The following is a 6184-nucleotide window of genomic DNA, read 5'->3' on the forward strand; positions in this document are numbered from 1 at the left end:
TGTTTACAGTGTGACTTATGTGGGCGTTACATTCTTTTAAACAAAAGCCTGGCGCATTGCATTTCATACGGATATCTTTAATGTAAACCCATACTTACGGACAATGGAATATGGCATACTTTCTATTGTAATATATGGATTTTATTTAGGCATTTTAGAACACAATAAATGTACCTAAGGACCCCAGAACGGAAGACCTGAAGGTACACGTGACTTTTATTTTCACCAGTCTATCAACGGATCAGAAACCCAGCAAGATCTGAATGTTAAAACTAAAGAAGAATGTGCAGTGTTTTAGAAATGTTTTATTTGGCAGGTGAAGATTTTCTGGTATTTGCCTATTACGAATTTGAAATAGCCTCATGCGCTACAGTGGGTTATACTACTTTAGTGAAGCCTATGGCCTAATTTGACATGACGCACATTTCAATGAATAGTTGAAAAGAAAACATAAATGATTATGTAGTAAGTGCAGTGGCGACCCGTCATTCTGTTATGTGACGCGTATCAACGCCAAAATAACAACATGCAAAATAAAAATAAAAAATACACCTGTTTAGCTAAAAATAAATCGTTTTGTGTTTTTTTTGCCTGTTTTGCATGTTATTGTAAGGAAACAGGCAGGGAGCAGGTTTCGAATCCTCGACCTTCTAGCCCGAGGTCCGGCGCGCTACCGAATGTGCCGCAAAAGCATGCTCGTGCGGCAGAGTTGATTTCCGTGCTTATAAACCCAGGGTCGTTACACTACTCCCTCCTTTCAAAGTTCTCGCGCTAGCTGGCGACTCTACGTCTTACAGGAACGCGCTCACCGGCCAGGCACAGGCACTGTCGTGGATGCAAGGTCCGATAACTTCTGACACCAATTTAATGACCTCACTAGATCATAAAGGAACAATTGTCCAGACAGAGGATTGAGTTTACGAATTGACGGTTTATTAACCCAACTTTACACAGGCTACTGTTTGGCTGTAGCCCATGCCAAATAAATGAAAGATACCCCACAAGCCAACCGTGACCTTCTCCTGTGAAGGACAGATGTAAGAGAAAGAACAATGGCTAAACCTGGTCTTAACTTCCAATGCTCTATCCCCCTGCCCAACCCCCCTCCACGCCACTCCGCCAACCACCAGGATGCCCGGCATCAGAACATTCCAGGCATTCCCGTGATTGGCAGATAGCAGGTTGATTGGCATGTCGGATCCCCTAACACTGGTAAGTACAACACAACCCACTAATAGCCTAACACATAACACACCGCCGTCTGTGCGGGTCCTGGAGTCTCCGGGCATACTCCGGCCCAGAGGGAACATGAGGGCTATCCAGGGGCCGAACCAAACGCCATCTCCGCAGGGGTGCGGATCTCTCTCCCCAGCATGAGGAGGGCAGGCGTGCAGGAGGTGGAGTCTTGGACAGTGGAGCGGCATGCCATGAGGACCATAGGCAGGTGCTTGTACAAACCTCATGTAGTACGAGGCCAGGCCCAGGAAGCTCTTCAGCTGACGCTGGTCGGTGGCGGTGGGCCAGTCTCGGACAGCCCCAACCTTGTCCTCCATGGTGTTGATCCCCTCCTTCCCCACTTGGTGGCCCAAGAAGGACACCTCTCTCATGAAGTGGCACTTCTCGGGGTGGAGCTTCAGACCTGCGGCAGCATACCTCTCCAGCACATGCCGTAGCGCCACCAGGGCTGACTGCAAGGAGCTGCCATGGGCCAGGATGTCATCGAGGTATACCAGACACTGCTGTCGGGGGATGCCATCTAGCACCCTGTCCATCAAACACTCCAAAATAGCTGGAGCGTTGCACAGGCCGAAACACAGGACCTTGAACTGCCAGTGTCCTCTGTTAGTGGAGAACGCCGTTTTGGCTCTGGCCTCTAGGGAGAGGGGCACCTGCCAGTAGCCACTGCGGAGGTCTAGTGAGGAGAACCAGGAGGACCCCCTAACCAGGTCCAGCGACTCATCCATACGTCGTATGATGTATGAGTCCTTCCTGGTTACCTCATTCAGCCGCCTGTAGTCTGCACAGAACCTCAGCTTGCCCCCCTTCTTCGGAGCCATGACCCAGGGGCTGTCTGAGGGCTCGATGAAGTCTGCCCGCTGCATCTCCAACACAACCTTGTCTGCCACCTCCTGGCGTGCCAGCGGGATACGGCGGGGACGCATCTTGATAGGTCGAGCATCACCTGTGTCGATCTCATGCTGCACCAGATGAGTCTGACCCACCTCTTCCTCACTCAGCGCAAAGCTGTCTCTGAATTCAAACAGCAACTTCCACAACTGTTCCTGCTGCTCGGGGTCAAGACCAAAACAGTTCCTTCCCCATATCTCCCTCACTGCAGACAGTGTCCTCTCCTCTCCCATCTGGGGTAGCTGGGCTGGGGGGGGCGCGGCCCGGGCTAACAGAGGGCTGTGTTGTGGAGGTAGCTGGGGGAATGTAACACACAGCCATAGGTGACAGGCTCGGGAAATGTCACATACAGATGTGGGAGAGGGGGGGCAGCCATGAGTCTCTGCTGTTTAACTGTTGTAGTAAAGGGTTTGTTGGGTTGAGTGAATGTGACTTTAGAGGGGCCATGGTGACTTCCGGCCCTCCCTGGAAGCTCAGTGTGCCCCCATTTAGGTCTAACTGGCAGCCTGTGCTCCTAAGAAAGTCCAACCCCAGTATACAAGGGTCCTGCACAGCCGGCACCCACACAGGATGACGCACAGACCTGCCCCCTACTGTCAGAGTCATTATTCCCTTCCCTTTCATGGGTGCCAGCTCACCTGTGACTTTGCGGAGCTGCACAGTTGTGGGCTCGCACAGTTGTGAGTCCAACCTGGCACAATATCTGGACTCACCAGGGTTACTGTGGACCCAGTGTCCACCAGGGCAGAGCAGGGCACCCCCTCCACAGTGACATGACAAAAGTCCCCAACACAGGTCCGGCCCACCACAACAACAGGCTCCATCCACTTGCCCTTGTCTGCTTCTGGGGGAGCCTTGCTTCCCCGTCTGTGCCGGTGGGCTCCTCCTGAAGAAGATGGTGGTTGGGATAGAAAGCCAGGGGTCCGCACTACCCGGTCTATGCGGACCCCGAGCCGTTTCCCTGAGCTCTGGGGGACATGGGGTAATCCCGGCGCAGATGGCCTGGCTGGCCACAACCCTAGCAGACCCTGGGACCAGGGAGTGTGTTTCGTGCCACCTGTAGCGACACAGCACAAATTAGTTCTGTCATTTCAGCCACCCATGCAGGCTTTTCCGGCTCCGGGCTGCTCTGCACCCCAGCTCGCACAGAGGGTCTGTCTCCCTGCACCCCCACCAAAGTCCCAGCCCACACCAGCTCCCTCTCCAAGCCATCTCCAAGGCTATCTGCAATGACTCAGGATGAGCCAGCTGGGTCTGTATGCGCAGCTCCGTAAGAGAGAGAGCCTGTATGAACTGGTCCCGTGCTAGCTCGCTCTGCACGGAGGGGGGCATATGTGAGCATATGCCCGCCGAGAGAGGTTCTCAATGTCATTAGCTAGCACCCGTAGAGGCTCTCCAGGCTGCCTGCGTCTATTACTCAGTTCGGAGGGCAGTAGCCCGGGCTGTACACTGTCCATAGCGCCTCCTCAGTGCTCCCACTAAAGCACCATAATCACGTCTGTCCTCGGGGCTAATCAATATCAAACAGGCCAGAGCATCATCCGTGAGGCATAAAGCCAACTGCAGTGCCCTATCTTCATCCGACCACCCCCTAAAATGAGCTAACAGTTCAAACTGAGCATGAAAAGCTTCCCAATCCGCCTTACCGGAATACTTTCGGGGTCTTAACAGATACGGACGCAGCCGGGAACAGGGCACCGCCATGTTTGTTTACATCCTGAGCCCCAGATTCCTCGTCCCGCTGCGTCGACGTCACCCCTTTGGTCCGCCAACCAGAATCCGCGCGAAGCACAGTCGACGAAGGACTCATGCCCGCTTCAGCTGCCATCACTCTAACGTCCTCCCTCAAGCAGCCTCTGGGCTCGACGCCCTGGCAATCTCCTCAGCCAGATCCTTCAACGTCCTCCTTGGCCATAATCGTCCCCTACCTCCACCTTCACTTTCGGATTCCCTCAAAGCATTTTCAACCCCCGTTCTTACCTACGGTAGTTAGCCCACAGAAGTCAGCTAGCTAGCTGGCTAACTTTTATCAACGTTTTTACTTCTGACACCAATGTAATGAAACAGGCAGGGAGCAGGTCTCGAACCCTCGACCTTCTAGCCCGAGGTCCGGCGCGCTATCGACTGTGCCGCAAAAGCATGCTCGTGCGGCAGAGTCGATTTGGGCGCTTATAAACCCAGGGTCGTTACATTATTTTGACGTTAATACGCATCACATACAGTGGGGCAAAAAAGTATTTAGTCAGCCACCAACCGCATAACATGGTGCCTGAACGGTCACACGCTCCTTAAAGCGAGTGCTGGGAGTTGGCTCTGGTCTGAAATCTAGCTCAGCCAACCACCCCGTGTGCCCCCCTGCCTCTCGTGCCGGGCTGTGTATACGTTGTTTGTTGGCATCCTTGTACTTTACAAAGTTTTTAGAACAGATTCCTGTTGGAACGATCCATAAATTATGCATTTACATTTAAGTCATTTAGCAGACGCTCTTATCCAGAGCGACTTACAAATTGGTGCATTCACCTTATGACATCCAGTGGAACAGCCACTTTACAATAGTGCATCTAAACCTTTTAAGGGGGGGGGGGTGTCAGAAGGATTGCTTTATCCTATCCTAGGTATTCCTTAAAGAGGTGGGGTTTCAGGTGTCTCCGGAAGGTGGTGATTGACTCCGCTGTCCTGGCGTCGTGAGGGAGTTTGTTCCACCATTGGGGTGCCAGAGCAGCGAACAGTTTTGACTGGGCTGAGCGGTGTGGTGTGTGGTCTAAGTCTGGGTTTAAGGTATCTCTAAGTCTGGGTTTAAGGTATCTCTAAGTCTGGGTTTAAGGTATCTCTTCGTCTTCAGCTACTTAAGTTGTGACATTTTATTCTTGCATAAACCAGTGATACTGCACAATGATTCCACATCTAACTTAACGAGTGAATTCACATCGGCTACAGCTTTTATACGTCTCCCACAGCAACCCCAGCAGTTCCTTCCATGTCTGCCCTGAACTGGGGTTGAACCAGGTATGCTCCACACACATGCCAACCATGTTAGCTGACAGATCAAGTGGTTACTGTGGTCTGGTACTACATGAGAGAAAGTTGACTTTTTAAGGCTGGTTTCCTAGACACAGATTAAGCCTAGGCCTGGAATAAAAAACATTCTCAATAGAGAATCTCCATTGAAAATCCATTTTAGTCCAGGACTAGGCTTAATCTGTGTCCAGGATACCGGCACTTAGAGTGCAAGGAAGGTGACTTCACTAGCCAATGGCTCTGCTTCTAGCATGCCACAGCTAACCCAGTAAGCATAACGGCATTGAAAATACTTCTAAAAGGCATATTTTGCAGCATCAAAAAAAGACGTCCAATAGATGTTGTTGTCTGTCAGTGTTTAGCGATTTAATACCGGCTACAATTTCACCAGTGTCAACCGCACACCTAACACAATGCTAGCATAGTGTAAGCTTTGACTTTGACTCTGCATGTCTGCAGAAATGGCTGCCATGACAAGTCATTGCTACTACGAGGATATTCATCAACAGTATTTTTAGGGATCTCCATTACCCAAGGCACCAGCTACTATTCCTGGGGTCCAAACACATTAATGCACTTATATCACACATAAAACAAAATATGAAACAGTACATCATAAAAGGATTACACCATTACATATCTACAATACAAAATGTTTAATACCACCATACAAAAATATTACAATGTATGTGTGTGTAGAGTGCATTTGCTAGCGTGTGTGCGTATGCGTGTGTCTGTACCTGTGTGTGTGTCTCGCCACAGTCCCCGTTGTTCCATAAGATGTATTTTTAAATCTGACTCTAATGCTTGACTCTAGGTAGTACTGTGCGCCTCCGATAGTCTGTTCTGGACATGGGGATTGTGAAGAGACCTCTGGTGGCATGTCTTGTGGGGTATGCATGGGTGTCCGAGCTGTGTGTTAGTAGTTTAAACAGACAGCTTGGTGCATTCAGCTTGTCAACACTTCTTACAAAAACAAGTCGTGATGAAGTCAATCTCTCCTCCACTTTGAGCCAGGAGAGATTGACATGCATATTAT

This window comes from Salvelinus fontinalis, chromosome 28 (assembly GCF_029448725.1).
Source record: "Salvelinus fontinalis isolate EN_2023a chromosome 28, ASM2944872v1, whole genome shotgun sequence".
NCBI lineage: Eukaryota > Metazoa > Chordata > Actinopteri > Salmoniformes > Salmonidae > Salvelinus > Salvelinus fontinalis.